The sequence below is a fragment of the Pongo pygmaeus genome, chromosome 17, assembly GCF_028885625.2.
Source record: "Pongo pygmaeus isolate AG05252 chromosome 17, NHGRI_mPonPyg2-v2.0_pri, whole genome shotgun sequence".
Classification (NCBI taxonomy): domain Eukaryota; kingdom Metazoa; phylum Chordata; class Mammalia; order Primates; family Hominidae; genus Pongo; species Pongo pygmaeus.
This window is the reverse complement of record NC_072390.2, coordinates 76,267,991-76,284,269: the sequence shown is the minus strand read 5'-3', so window position 1 is coordinate 76,284,269 and position 16,279 is coordinate 76,267,991. Positions and strand designations below refer to the sequence as shown.

At 41.1% G+C, this 16,279-nt stretch overlaps 1 protein-coding gene across 2 annotated transcripts in view; it reads right to left on the bottom strand.

The window, feature by feature from the left end:
- CDH20 (cadherin 20) overlaps nt 1-13,607 on the bottom strand; it is a 223,918-nt gene extending 210,311 nt beyond the window's left edge. Inside the window, exon 1 of one of the 2 annotated variants that reach the window (XM_054461275.2) lies at nt 13,210-13,607. The gene's annotated coding sequence lies outside the window, so the exon portion shown is untranslated. The remainder of the gene's footprint in view (nt 1-13,209) is intronic. The other variant, XM_063653779.1, reaches the window with a different exon arrangement.
- Nucleotides 13,608-16,279: the final 2,672 nt, after the last annotated feature.

Genomic DNA, 16,279 nt, shown 5'->3' with positions numbered 1-16,279 from the left:
CATTCTCCCATTCCTTGCTCTCAGACTATCAAATGTATAAAATCACAGCAACTATAAAGGAACAGAAAGCAAGAGCAAAAATGGAACCGATGGACCATTGGGTTATCTGGTACACCCTGCAGAAGATAAGCCCAGCACTGGCCAGGTGGGTACAGCATGACAGCACCCCAGATGGACATGCTGGGAGGAGCTGAAATGAGATAGGAAGTGGAATAAGAGCAACTTCCAAGCTTGGGCACCTGGACTTCACTTATTTGACTTTTCTTTTGAAAAATTAAATTGCTAGATCCAGGGCTTACCTGTGTTCAGCTCAAATATAAAAAATCACTCACCTACTCAACTGTAAATTATTTCAGATCATTTACAATTTCACATAATCCTGACCTCTTCTTTTCTCTCAATTAGTGTAGATAATGATAATTGAACTAAACTGTGTAATTAACCTCATATCTACCTAGATTTTTCTTTTTTTGCAAAACCTCAAAGAGAAACGTGTGTCAAACTTGTATTTTATTTTAATATTTTCGTTTTCCTTGAAAATTCTACTCTCATAAATAAAGAATACTTGTCAGAGCTATGCTTTTCAATTTTTTAAAAAACAATTTTTTTCTAAGCTCCTTCCATAAATTGTTTATTGTTCAATATGGCTGTGACTTTTCAATGCAGTTACTTATTTTTCATGCCTTCAATTTGGTGTAAATATTTCTTTTACCCAGAATCAAATGCATAATAGGTTTCCTTTCATCTCAAGGATGCAAGTTATTTTGTTATCTTCTATGGGAAATTAATAATGGTGGGGTCAAGGTGGGGAAGGAAGTTAGCAGATCCCTCTAACTTAACGACTGCATATTGTAATAGAAATAGCTCATAACAATGATGCAATTCCTCTCTTCCCTTCTGATAAACAAGACCATGACTTAGTGGTCATTCTTTTTCTTTTCTATTTCTCACTTACTCCTGCCCTAGTTATTCAGATACCTAGCCAATGACTTCTAAAGGTGCCACCACCTAAGGTCAGCTACGCTTTCCAGAATTAGACATAAGGGTAGAGATGGATGCCATAATGACTTCTGTCACACATTGGCTAAAGGAACTTGGAAAGCCCAGGGCCAAGGTACTGGCAGCACTTGCCTGGTATATTCTTCAGTGGTCATAGGATCTGTCTGGTCTTAAGTTTGGTGAATCCAGAAAGGGTGGCATCCCTGTTTCCTTCCCATGTCAATCCTAGTCTGTTTTGTCCAAATCCCCAAACAACCTCTCAGATCTTATGTTCTGGGTGGCTCGTGGAGGATGGAAGGGCTGCTCTCCTGGGTTCGCACTCCATCCTGCGTACTTCTTAGAGATGTTTCCCATGATTCATTAAGACATCTGGGTTCTTGATTCAGAACATTTCCCATCATCAGGAAGTATCCTGAGAGCATTCTTTTATATAGGTTTTCCCCTAAGAAATAACGTAAAAAACTAGGGTGAAAAACATCGATGTGCTAATCTCCATTCCACTTCACAAATTCATATAAATGTTCTTCAAGCCACAATTTGACATGAAGGAATGGTACACTAGTGAGCAAATGTTATGGTAAGAGGTTCATTGAGACAGTTATTTTAGCCATGTGCCTGGGCGGGTTGTGAACATTCAGCCTAAAACTGTCTCATTAACAGCAGATGACCCTGGTCACTGACAGGTGAAGAAATGGGTCTTTCCTCAGCTCTGCAAGCCACAGGGCCCAGCAAAGCCTCTTGGCAAAATAACCATCCCACCAAGAGCTGCATAAGATGCTTTTTAAGTCCTATGATAAGTGCTTGGGCTCCCTCCTACAGCCATCTTGGTACTTTGCAAGAATGGTAAACATAGACTTATAGACTTCCATAAACGTTTAAGTGCATGTGAGCACCAGGGCAGCAATAACTTTAGACGGCAAATGCTGAACAGTGTTTTAAGTCTTTTGCTCAATATTGTCCGGAACGGTGGGCATGAAGCAGTCCTACCTAAGAACAGGAAGTCACCCGATTTAATTTGCAACTAAATCAGAGTTCACTGGCACAATGGTTTAGAGGTTTTCAGTGTCTTTCTGGCATTGAAATGATAAAGGCAGAGAAAGTAGTTTTCAAAGTCAGTTTGGTTTTATGAAATGTTCACCAGAATAATCATAAGACAGAAGATAACCAAAGGAGATAATCATAATCAGAAGACAGCATGATCTGTAATGATAAAATTATCTTAAAAAAAACCCTTGACCATTAGAATTTTCTGAACTTGTGGAAACGAAAGTCATGATCTTGTTTTGCACTAGTGCCTTGCAGTCTGGAGACCTAGGTTCTAATTCCCTAATTTATAGAACAGCATCTGAAATGCCATTACCAATCTTTCTTCTATAGACATTTTTTAAGCCCTAAAAACCTTATTTTGCTCATTTACTTAAAGTCATCTCATGGTAATTTGCACTATTTGAAGGAAGTGATATCATGGTTAACAGAAAACAGCAAATAATTTTTTAAATGACGTATTTTATTCTTCGGAAGATATTTTAGGTATCTGCATTTAAATAGCCATATGTCTCAAACTCTAGAAACTGGCAACATTTCAAATTACATAGTGCATCCCTGCTGAAAGGATGAGGTGGTATGCTGTAGTATTATAGTTACAAAACAGGCTTCATAATTTTGGACAGACTCAGGTTCAAGCAGTAAGGCTAGAATAACTAGCTATGTGATCTTGGGCAACGTATTTATCTTCTCTGTGACTTCATTTCTTCAGCTACTAAATGGTGATGATATTTGTACCTCATGGCATTATCAGGAATTGATGGGATAATACTGATGAAGTGCTTTTGACAGGGCTTGGCCCATGGCAACTGATTCTTATTTTATATGGCATATGGTAGGATCGTGTTTCCTGTGTATTCCCTCTAATTTACCCCTCTGAGTAACTATGTGGGTTAGAGAAAATAGTACATCTCGCTTTTCTTAACAAAATTACACAGAGTAGTTTACAAGGTCAACCAATAGCCTCTAAGAAAGAGTTCGCAAGCACCACAGGCTAGGAAGCACCTTGGAGGACCTCTGATACCTTCCCTGATCTGATGTCTGTGCTCAGACTCCTATAGGCCAGTCATCTGCACGTTCCCCTCTGGCTGCTGGGAACTCACTGCTCTCCAGGAAAGCTCACTTCAATGTAGGGCAATTCACCATTAGGAAGCTCATCATTTTGCTAGGATAAAATATGCTTCCCTGGGATAAAATATGCTTCCCATTCATTGACCCTGGTCCAGGCCTCCATAGCAATGTAGAATAAATATATTTTCTATTTCACATGAAGATATTTCAGATACTTGAAGAGGATTATTGTGCTCCCTCTAAGTCTTTTCTGTGTCCGTTCAGCTATTTTGAAGACCTTCAACCATTTCTCATGTGGAAGGCATGTTGTTGAGCCCTTTCCCAGCCAGTGGCTACTTTCTACACAGCTCAGGTACGGTGTGATGAGTGGAAGAGAACAGGACATCTCAGTGCACCCTGATCAAGAGAAAGTAAAGCAGGTTGGAGCTATCCCTGGAAACACTGGGTATCTAAAGGCCTGAATTTGCATCCTGGGTCTGCCTTTCTCCAGCAGAGTGGTCTTGGGTGAGGCACTCAATCTCCACATGGTTTGCTTTTCTCACTGGCACATGTTTGTGTTCAATTTGATCTAGTCATATATAGCGGATCATATCAGCCTTTTTGACCCCATTTCTTCATCTAATATAAACTATTCATTCAGGTTTCATTAAATTTGTATGACTGGCATACCATGATGTGCATGTCCATGCCACAAATTAAAGCAAAATGTAATACACGGCAAATCCAGCTAGAAGCCTAGAGCAGAGCATTGGGAACCTGTACTAGGGTAACCAGGGCTTCAGTGGTTTGTTAAAGAAGTACTTGTTGTGCACTGATTATGTGCCAGGTAAGATATTGGGTTCAGGGCTTATGAAGATGAACAAGAGAGTTCCCATCCTTACCCTCAAGGAGCTTGGAGTCTAATAGACCATCTATTAATGGGCTTTTGGGGGCACTGTGGACAATGCCCTTTCAACCATTGTTCCAGCTTTTGTTGGTACAAAGATATAAACATGGCAATCCCCTGATCACCCAGTATGGTCCCAAAGGAAACCAGTTTAGTAGGGAAAAACCTGATCTTAATGAAGGCATGTTGACTTAATGATTTTTTTCTCCTAAAGTTTTGTCCGATAGATATCTTTTTTACAAATCATATATAATGTGGCTGATGTAACCATGGGAACTATCTACATTATGATCTGGAAAATAGATGCCCTACTCTTAAATTGAAAATGTATACTATAATAAGGAATACATCAAAATTGAACTTTACTATGGCAGTGGTTCTCAACTAGGCGTACTTCTGCTTCTGGATTTGACATTTGGCAATGTCTGGAGACATTTTCCGTTGTCCCAAGTGGGAAGATATTATTGGTATCTAGTGAGTAGAAGATAGAGATGCTGTTAAATATCCTACAATGCATAGGGGACTTCCTGTTCCAAAGAATTTGCCAGGCAAAATGTCAGTAGTGATAGCCAGGGTGAGAAACCCTGCTTGGGAAGAGGAAGCAGTAGAACTGAGTGGTGAAGACCACAAGCGTGGGAGCCAGAGAGTCCTGTGTTTGAAACCTCTTGTGGTGACTACTTCATCCTGCCTCAGTTTCTGCATCTACAAAGTGAAGATGGTAACAATACTGAATTCAAAGAGAGGATTAGAGAGGTAATGCACATGAAGCACTCACAGTGTCTGGCAGAGAGGTATGGCTAAATAAATGGCGGTTATTTATTTATTTATTTTTTTGCTCTGTCAGTTTTTCCTCTGAATACTACATGTTTTGACATGAGTGAAATAGATAGATGTAGCCAGAGAAATGTATAACACTTGGTATTTCATGAAGAAATCTGTTGTTTTCCTGTGTTTAAAGAAACAACTCTAAACAATTTGATCTTCAAATGTTAGCCAGCTCCACGAGTCAAATAATATCCTCTGTGCTGAGCTGCCTGAAGTATTCCACTGAGATGCTAACTGCCAAATGGATTAATATTTTAATGACTGATCAAAGAGTTTATTTTCAAATATGAGTATGCCTCATATTTTTAGACTGAAATAAATGTTCCCAATATTATGGAGATGAGAGTATCAGCTAAGCATAAAGGTAGATGCAACTATAACACTTCAAAACTGTGATGTTAATGAAGATGTACTTTGGTTGCCAGCTATTATTTGCTTTAAATGCAATTTGATATTAATGGTAGCACAAAAGTGTTATTTAATCTTTATAAGACGAACATCCTTGGGAGATCTTGCCAGTTTGTGCAAAGTATAGGCATACATTTAGATTCTTACTTAATATTCCAAAAAAGCCTACAAGACACATGGTCTCAAGTGTGGTGCTTGCTTTCAATGATGTAATGATGGTGCCTCTGCAAATTGATATGAAGTCTTTGATGCAGGGAATCAAGGGATTTGAAAAAGGAATACTGAAAATTGTATTGTTTCTTGCATTAGAAAATGAAGATGAGATGCAATGACCTGTGAGTGTTTGTGTCTCCCCCACGTTCACACATTGAAATCCTAACCCACAATGGAACGGCATTAGGAGGGGGGGACTCAAGGCAGTCATTGTGTAATCAGGGTAGATAGAGCCCTTATGAATGAAATTCTTGCCCTTAAAAAAAAGGGGACCCCAGGGAGCTCTCTTGCCCTCTTTCTGTCATGTGAGAATACAATGAGATGATAGCAGTCTGCAGCTCAGGAGAAGGCCGTCACCAGAAACGGACCATGCTGGCACCTTGATCTTGGACTTCAGCCTCCAGGACCATGACAAATACATTTCTGTTATTAGTCGCCAAGTCTATGGTATTTTGTCATAACAGCCTGGACAGAGTAAAGCATAAGAGAATATTGGCACCGCTGTGGGAGGTGGGCATGGAGATGGCTGTATCATCCAGTTAGTTTCTCCTAGTCCTTCTCTGACCTTCAACAGTGGTAGGTAGGTGATACTGCCTACTCTACATGTTTATTCAAGCCATTTGCATGGAAAAAGATATCCTTTGATGCAAAGATTAAATGTTCATTTCTATCTGTTTTGTTACTCTTATTTTAGTGCTCAACATCTTTCAAATTAAAAAGAAACATATATTTGGTAGCCCTTTCAAATATAGATAAGATTACTTCTAAATAAAATTTCTTTAGCCAATTTTTAATTAAATTGCTAAAGGAAATTACATCTGTTGTCTTAAAAACAAATTATGGTAAGTTCATCAATTATGTATAATATGTACAATTTAATCCCTTATTAGGATTGGTAAGGGGTTCAAAGATGCTGAGTTTACCAAGTGAAACAATCGTGAATATGATAAAAGATGTATGCTATTCCTTCAGAAAATATTTTGTATTAATAGCTTTGACCAAAGATTTGTATAAATATATCTATAATACTTATGAGTACACTTAGTGCTCAATTTATGTAAGCTGCTATTTAGTAAGCTATATTTTTAAATTATTGGGGGAAAGTGGAAATCAAACTTTGGTTCTGTCCAAAGATACCAGCTAAAGAATAGCAACAAAAAAACTCCTGTACCTCTTTCCATGCTATTTTGCCCACAACCTTAACTCTAATCCTAGTAAACAACCCTCTCTGGGAACAAGTGGTAATTGAATCTTCATGCTGATTCTATCCTGGCTTTAGCTCCCAATTATGCCAACGTATTACACTATGTACTGTTCTCTGGGAAAATGCTAAGACTACCTTGTTCATTCAGCTAAGGTCAGACCTTAAAAAAAAAAAAAAAAGAAGGCTGAAGATTTAGCTAAAGACAATTTAGTTCCTAACAAACATCTGGTTTTCATTTTGGGTGGAAGGTTAACATAGCTTATTTTAGTTATAAACCAGGTGCAGGAACAGATAAGTAGGAGTGTATTAAGAATTAAGTTTTTGTTATCCTGTCAGATGTTGAACACAGAGTTGTAGTTGTATGGTTGGAGTGTTGGGGTGTTGGGGGCTACATGTCAAAGAAATTTCTATGACCTGGCCGGGCACGGTGGCTCACGCCTGTAATCCCAGCACTTTGGGAGGCCGAGGCAGGCAGATTACGAGGTCAGCAGATCGAGACCATCCTGGCTAACACGGTGAAACCCCGTCTCTACTAAAAATGCAAAAAAATTAGCCAGGTGTGGTGGCGGGCAGGAGAGTGGTGTGAACCCAGGAGGCGGAGCTTGTAGTGAGCCAAGATCATGCCACTGCACTCCAGCCTGGGCGACAGAGGGAGACTCCATCTTAAAAAAAAAAAAAAAAAAAAAAAAAAAAAAAAAAAAAATTCTATGCTCGTCAGATGTATCCATTGCATGGAATCAAATTATCACTTTATTAGTTACCCTTTAATTAGTTGATACAACAGAGGACATGCAGTTATTTAGTCATGATTGGTCTAAGACTCAGCACTTAATACACGAATGCAAAGATGGAAAGAATAGACACTGGGGGCTTCAAAAGTGGGAAGGCTGGAAGGAAGTTGGCAGTTGAAAAATTATTATCTATGGGGTACAATGGTCATTATTTGGGTGATGCATACACTAGAAGTCCAATCTCTCCTTATGCAATATATATATATGTGTGTGTGTGTGTGTGTGTGTAATAAACTTGCACATGTACCACTTGAATCTAAAATAAAAAAGACTCAGTACTTAAAGAGTAGAATCTGTTTGTGTTACTACTTGTAAATAATAATTCAGAGATAATACCACTTTTTTTATAAAGAGATATTGTACATTTTAACAACTTATATATGCATATGCCCATTTAAGAGTTAGGTAAAACTTAGAAAAAAAAACCCATTAACTTAAAGATTTCCTACTTTCTTACCCCGCTCGTGTCCACACCAGAATATTGCCAATAATTATTACTAACGGTCACAGGCAAGTCTTGTCAATTGAAAGAAATAATTCAAAGTAACAAGGACCATTCAAATATTTGACTAAATATTTGATTAAATATTACAAATTTATTTAACTTGAAAATTCAATTGATTCAATTTTATATTCCTTATTAAAAACCAAATCAACACATATTTTTAAAGAATCTATTATGAGCAAGATTCTAGTTAGGAGTTGTAGAACTATAAAGAAGAAGAAAGGGCTCCCGTGCAAGATACCTCTTTACTCTTTGGAGGTAATGGCATTAGTCAGAATACACTCTAAACTTGTGATTAGATTGTTAAACATTCTTATAAATAGCAAGGATACCCCCATTTCAGGCTATGCTGTGCACGTTTCTGACATTTGCACTTTTGCATGATACTTTACATGCTAGCCCTTACTGCTTAGGAAGAAGAGATGAGTGGTATTGTTAAAACTTTATGTTTTAAGGATGTAATAGTTTATAGCTTCCTTTTCTCTTTTATAGTGGTTATTCAATGATATATTTGTAGGCCAGATGTCCTCTCTTTTATGATCTCTTAAGCTAAAAATAAAAATTACATACACCTTGAGGTGAATTGGATCATTTCTATTTTGCATTGCATTTGAGTAATGTTTCGAGTTGAATGTTCTCAGGGTTCTAAAATTAAATTAATCCATATGTAATTAGGAACATTCTTAACTAGAGAGTCCTGGTTAGCAAGAGATTGGCAGATTATTCTGAAACACTAGTTAGCAAACCATGGATAGCAATTAAATTAAAAAAAAAAGAATAAAATGCTCTTTAAAATAGGTTGTTGCAATAACTTAATGTGGTAATATGATTTTCTATTTTTAATTGCTGTAGACAGTGCATTTTTTAAAGCAAAATTTTGTCTTCTGAGAGCTAGTTTTGTAATTTTGTACTACTTATGCTATTTAACACTTCAGTAAGTCTTCTGCTTTTGCAATCCCTTTTGATTTGTGATGGGTAAAATAAACTAAAGGTTAGTAAAGATAGTGTTGCACCTCTTAAGCAAACAGACAAGAATATTTGGAGAAACTAAGTATTTCTCTTTATGAGACTGTATGACCTTATGTTATACAGTTACGTTATATTTATGCTAATGTATAATGCTTTTATAACAATGCTTTTATTCCCAGAACAATTATACTTAACATTGACACTTAAAGATGTTCCTTTTTTATATTCAACTAATGACAACTTTGCTCTATATTTCGTGTCAATATCAGGATTCAGGGAGGGCTGAACCTAATGAACACATGGTTCTTCATTTACCCCTCCCCAGACACCGTGTGCTTAATGCTGTGTATAGTCCCTTATGTCTACATTTGCAGTAGTCATTTTAGAAGGAGTTGATGACAGTGCCTTCTTTTAGTAAATAACAATAAGTCACAGTCTCCTGAATATAAAACCTGTAGATGCTCAGTTGCTTAAGACCACCTTTATTACATAAAATATGTTTTCTTGGTCTCTAAATTAGTATGAAAATACAGAGGAGGTTGTTTCTTCAATTCAATGTGAAAGATTAATCACTGTAGCAATTTGTTTCACAATAGACAATAATTAAATGTCAAAAATGAAATATTTACTTTTTAAGTCTTATATGTCCAAGAAAAAAGTATTGGAGAAGCATAACAATCTGGTGCTATTTGCATATATGTTGATTGAGTTGACATGGAGTTTACGTATAAATAAAATATATTTAATACTAGAATTAGGTAACACATTTATTTTTATTATAACTTCACATGCTGTTTTTAGAGGACAAGAAATTTTCCCCATATCCGAAGTAGAATGTGGAGGGAATAAAAAATGGCAGCCCTGAGTCTTAGCTCTCTGGTATTCTGGGGGTATGCCTTTGGGGGAAAGGGGAAATAAGGAGGATTTCCCAAAGTACCACTAAAGTAAAACAAATGAATATAAAAGTGATAAATGTTACTTTTCCATTTCTCTCTTCTCTTATTTTCGCCACCCTGCCCTACTGATGGCAGCACCACCAGATCACAATGAACAATTAACTGTCTAATTATTCTAGTCACACCAGCCCACAATGAAATCTTTATTCCGTGTTTACAGCAATCTTTGGCAGAGGCTGTCTTGCTGTTTCTAAACTAAGAAGAACTGCCCTTTGGCTCCTCTCGGCATCAGCTGCCTCGGTTTCAGCCCTGGATGCCAATAATCAGACTTCTTTTTCTTCCAAAGTGGACATTTTTTTTTTAGGGTGAAAAGACCTATTCTCATCACCGCCCCCCATATATTCTGGCTGATTTATGTTCTCGCCACTGCAGCTCTTCCTTCCGTGTCTCTTTACGTTTTTCCTTTCTCCATAGAACACCATCAGCAAAACCCCATTTTAAGTCCAAAATTGTAAAAAAATGCTTGGCCAAACAGTGCTCACTACTATGAGGGAAAGAAAAATACAACTACTGGTTTATGGGTAGAGGGAAGTCAAGGGACTCCCTCCTGCTTTTCTGAACTGCTAATTTTCTAGCTCAAAAGGCATTCAATAATTTCTCCACCAGGGGAAAAACATGTCCACTTTTCAGTGGCTCTCTTGATGACTTCCAACTATTTACTTAAATCCACCAACAGCTGCAGGTCTTTGAGAAGCTTCAGAACTTGGGGGATATTTACAAATGTATACGAGTCTGAGAGGGTATAGGGTACATCTGAGTCTCTTGGAGATGGTAAGAGAAGAATACTGCACTGTGACAGACAGGAAGAGAGAAGTTAATACCAATCCAAAGTCTAGAAGGAGGCAGTGCTTTTATCCAATGGAGGAGGGAAAAATACCTTGGTTAGCCCTCTGGGCTATCTCAGGGAGTCCTCTTCCTGAATCTGAGAGCAGAGGACAAGCAATGCTAGATCTGTTATCCTATGCTGCTCAACTGCTTTCTCCAGACGAACATTGCTCTGCTCTTTCAGGATAGTGGCGTCTTCCTTCCGATTCCAGTCTCTGAACCCTGTGTAACAGTTCCCCTAACAACTCTCAATCTCTCCTCTCAGCCCTCAGCACTTACTACAGTCACATCGCCTTTCCGGTGAGAACTGGGTCATAAAATTTTACAGGGCAGAAAGGTAGAAGGGGGCGTTTCAGTAGTATAAACACTGATTAAATTTCCCGGCAACTCTCCCCAAACGAAAGATAATTTTTCTACAAGTATGCACAAGAATGTCAAGAATGCTAAGTCATTTTTATGTTTGTACTTTCCTTTTCCATTTTAATTTTACACTGCCACATGGCACACATGCTAAAAATGTATCTCCTTAACCTGCAGTGTAGCAAACTTTTCACAAAACATTAAAATGGCATATTTTATAGACTGTCCTTTCCCAGGATGCTCAAGGCATTTTTTTGGGTACAAAATTAGATCATCTCATGACAACTGTCCTGTTAGAAAGGCACAGTTACTTGAGTATCTGCAGGGAGTGAAAATCAGAAGCACTGGAAAGGAAGGTCATGCCAAAGTCAATGGCCAGAGCCTCAGTAGATGCTGAGAGCTTGGTTCACAGCCTAAGTAGACTCTAAGAGCTCGGTTCCAATTTATAATACTTCCCTCCTGCTCTTCATTTGTCTCTTTTTTCTCTGGCAGGAAGGGATGTGGCCAGCGTGGAGGCTTGACCTCATCTCCTGCACTCAGCTTAACTCTGCCATGCTGTTCTCCCACACCCTCGCCCAGCTTTCTGCTGCATCAGCTGCCCAAGGCTGCGCCCTGGGCAACATCTGAACAGGGTCAAGCCAAGAGTTGGCAACCACAGGTGCCCTTATGGATTCCTCCAGTGTCAGGATCTGAATCCTTTCAGCATGTCCAACGAGACTGCAAGGGTAACACTAAAGGGAAAAGATTTTCCCAGGTTGTATAAATAAATGAAAGGGAAACGCTGGGTCAACTATGGAGCTCAAGATGGTTATGCCTTCAGTGTTCCCCAGCCAGAGGCGGCTGAGGAAGGTGAGCAGATAGGAACATAATACTCATCTATAAGCGTGGGTTCAAACACATCCAGTTTCAACTTTTTGTTGTCCTTAGGTAGATCCAATTCCTTAGCTAAGTCCCTGACAGAAGCACAGCTCTGAGTGGGTAATTTCCTTTGGTGGAAAGACACACATCAGAGACTAAAAGAGGTCCGGGGACATTTCATTTGAGGGGAGGCGGCTGCAGATTCAATTTGCAGGCGATTTATAACAATCAGAAAAAAACAAAATTGTTCCTGGTGCTCGTGCCAATAACAAGAGCATTAATAATAGTAGCAACAACATAGTAAACTCCGAATCTACCAGGCGACCAACTCCCAGATTCTCTGGTGCTAGCCCCTCTCACTTACAGCCTGGTCTCAGCAGAAACAAATGAAACAAAACAAGGCTCTGGCGCTGCCTCCGGGCTGCCCTCCAGATTTCAGCCCCCACTGCTGCCCCAGAGGCGGATAGCTAGGCAAAGGCTGCTGCAGTCTCTCCGATTGCTAAGGACACGTTCGGACTCCTCCGTAACGTTTTCTTTGCAAATCTGAAACTTTCACCCTACTTGACCCCCTTGCCCCTGGCTCTTCCCCCAGAGTAACTACAACAAGCAAAAACCAACCAGCGCGCGCGCAATTCAGAGCTTTCCTTGGGAGTGTCAGGGACCGAGGACAGGAAATCCGGGGAGTTGGCGAAGTCCGGCAGGTGGCGGGGACGCGAGTACCCACCACATTCTCCTCCCACAGCCGAGCTCTGGCGGGGGCGCGGCGCGAGGCGCGGACCAGGGATCGGCCCCGTAGGTGCCTGCACCTCCCCGGAGCCTCGCTCTCTGGTCCCCTTCCCGGCGCACATCTCTGTGCGAGGACCGCGGCCACCCTGTCCCCTCTGCAGGCGGAGGGAGGCGCCTCCGCCCGCGGGGCCAGCGAGGGTGAAGCCGGTGCCAAGCGCCCCCACAAGCCGCGCTCCTGGATCCCCAGTCACCATCCCCAGGCGCGCACAGTCCCGGCTCCCAGCGCGCCACGTCCTCCATCTGCCCCGGTGCACCCCAGCTTCCCTGCTTCCAGAGAGCAGCTCCCCGAGTCCCGGCAGCCCCTTTCCATCCCCTTCTTCCACTAAGTCCGAGGAAGTCGAACTCGGAGCGGCCGGTAGGCTTGCCGAGGTGGCAGGGAGTTGCTGGGAAAGCGCAGCGCGGAGCGGGACCGCGCGCGGCGCCCGGGGCTCTCGCCCCAGAGGGCTGGCTCGGCGCGCCCAGAGTCCCGAGCCCCAGAAACGGGGCCCGACCCGAGCCCTCTGCGTTACCTGGCACGGCCGGCGACTCTCCGGAGACCTTCGGTCCTGACTGCTCCAGGGCGGGCGTCCTGCTCACATCGCTGCCTCCCCCACTGGGTGGCTGGTGCCCCGCTGGGTCTCTTCGCCCCTGCTCGCGGCGCTGTCCCCGCCCCCCACCCCCCTACCCCTTCTGTCAGAAGTGTCACAGCTTGTCTGCCTTCGGATGTTTCGCAAAGTCTCCGTGCGGTTGCCAGGAGTTGGGGGGCACTGCCAAGTGCGTCAACCCCGCCGATGCCCTGCCCTGCCCTCCCGCGGCCGCCGCGTTCGGCCTGTCCAGTGAGGAGAGCCCCCTGGTCGCGGTCACCGTCCCCCGAGCGTGGCGCGCGGTCCGCTTCCCCTCCCTCGCGCCTTCCCTAGCCGGAGTGGCTGCTGCCTGCCTGTGCCGCGGGTCCTCATTCCCCTGCTCATGAATATTCTGACAGAGGCTAATGCCGCTGAAGTAAATTGAATTAGCCAATTGGTGCCAGGAATGTGCGCTCCTTCCTTCTGAGGAGCTGTCTGGAATCCCACCAGATGAAAGCAATTAACGTCCGGTTGGCACCCCGTGGTTTAGACCAGTGAGGGGCAAAATGGGTTAATTCTTTAAATGCAGTTTAGATACCGCATTTAAATGTTTCAACTCTTCTATTGGCTGAGAGCGTAAGGAAATGTTAAGAGGAAGAGAGAAGAAAGGGGATGTGTGGACGTGGGGAGGGGGGCGGGGGTATTTACATCTAAACTTTCCCCTGAAGTTGAGGTAATTATTTTGCACAGATTCTGGAAGAGGCAATTGAGGAGTAGAACAGGATAAGGCAAATAAGATCAGAAAGGAAATGAGTACCAACCCAGGTTTAACCTTGACCTTGAAGGTGCAAAAGACTAATTGTTTTCAAGAGGAGAGGTAGGGGAAGATGGCATATGTGAGGGAAACCTCACTCATCGACTTTCAAGAATTTCTTCAAATGCTCAGATTTCCTTTTCTTTTTGTCCTCATAGGAAAATCTTAGAGTTTTAAGCCTTTAACTAGAGATGGGGTGGAGGTATATTAAGGGTCAGAAATTTCTGAGGTGGAAGCTGAGACCACCCTTCTGCCCCAGATGAAGAGGGTCCCCCAAATCACACAATACAGTGACAGGCCCATTCCAGAAGGCAATTCCAGTTCTGTAGTTCAAGTTCTTATTTCTGAGGTCAGAATACACAAGGTCAAAAGGAGAGATCACCTCTCTCCTGTCCTGATTCCTACCCTAGAATGTCAAGTTATTGATGACAACTTGGGTTTCACAGTGGCTGGAGGGGGACTTTTTGCCCGATGCAGTTTCTACATTTCTCTTCAGGCAAGGTGCTTGGAGGATTTCCTCCCCCATCACTGATTGTAATACAGCAAGTTATTTTGATTGAATTGATAGGTTACTAAATAATCTATTTGTACAACTGCTCTGTGGCCAAATGATCAATGTGCGTAAAGAACTGATAAAATGATATATATAAATATCCAATAAGATTCCCAAGTGTGTGACAATAGAAATAGTATCCCAGTTAAGGCAGTCATGCCATATTTTAATAGCTTTCAGCAGGCCTAGAATTAGAACTCATAGTTATAACAATGATTATTAATAGCAGAATAGCTAATGTTTATGGAGAACTTGTTATATGACAGACATGTGTTACACATGTTATTTCATTTCATTTTTCCAACAACTCTATTCAGTCTAGACTATTATTTCTCTATTTTAATAGATGATGCAGGTGTGGCTCAAAAAAGTAAGGGCAGTTGACCCTTGAACAACATGGGGGTCAGGAACACTGACCCTCGTGTAGTCAAAAATCCGCATATAACTTTTGACTCCCAAAACTTAACTACTAATAGCCTACTGTTGTCTGGAAACTTTATGGATAACATAAGCAGTCGACTAACACATATTTTATATGCTGTATTCTTAACAATAGTCTGGAGGAAAGAAAATGATATTAAGGAAATACTAAGGAAAATGAAATGTATTTACTGTTCATTAAGTGGAGGTGGATCATCATAAAGGTCTTCATCCTTGTTGTCTTCATGTTGAGTAGGTGAAGGAGAAGGAGGAAGAGGGAGGCTTGGTCTTGCCCTGTCAGGGATGACAGATGGGAGAAAATCCATGCCTAAGTGGACTCATAGAGTTCAAACTTTTGTTGTTCAAGGATCAACTGTAGTGTGTCCAGGTCATATAGCTCATAAGTGGGGAGGTCAACTTTGACCCAAAGGACTCTGATTAGTGGTCCAGGGCCTTCCGGTCTCTAGCAGCTTACACTGTCTTCTTGTCTAAAAAGAAAATTGCTTTCTTGGTGTTTTGTTGAAGTAACTTGTTTTTGGTGATCAATTTCTTACCCAAAATTTAGAGAAAATCATGAGCCTTTTCTTTTTTTCGATAGTGTGATGGTTAATTTTATGGGTCAACTTAACTGAGCCGTAGGGTACTCAGATATCTGGTGGAACATTATGCTGGAAGTTTTTGTGAGTGTGTTTTTTGGATAAGATTAGCATTTAAATTGGCAGGCTGGGTGAGGCAGATTGCCTTCCATAATGTGGGTGGGCCTCATCCAATCAGTTGAAGGACTGAATAGACCAAAAGGTTGATCTACCCTCAAATAAGAGCTGGCTTTTCTCATGTTTTTATAGGTTCTTATGAGAAGTCTTTGGGGTGAGAAATGTCTTCTTTTACCTTCTACAAAACGTGTGTTTGAAAACTTTTTTTTACCAAAATTATATTCCATTTACTGAAAGGAAACAGCACATTATAAAGGGCTATTTCTCTGCACAGAGCTTGTGTCTATTTTTTAGGACTAGATATTTGCATATTTTTATAGGTCTTATGAAAAGCCTTTGGGATGAGAAATGTCTTATCTTCTACGATGGTAAAATTTTCTGGCCTGATGGAAAGAATTTTCTGGCCTGATGGCCTTCAAACTCAGACATCATCTCTGCAGATTATGGATTTGCTAGCCTCCCTAATTGCATGAGTCAATTCCTTATACTATATCTACCCACCTACCTACCTACCTTTAGTTGGTTCTGTTTCTTTGG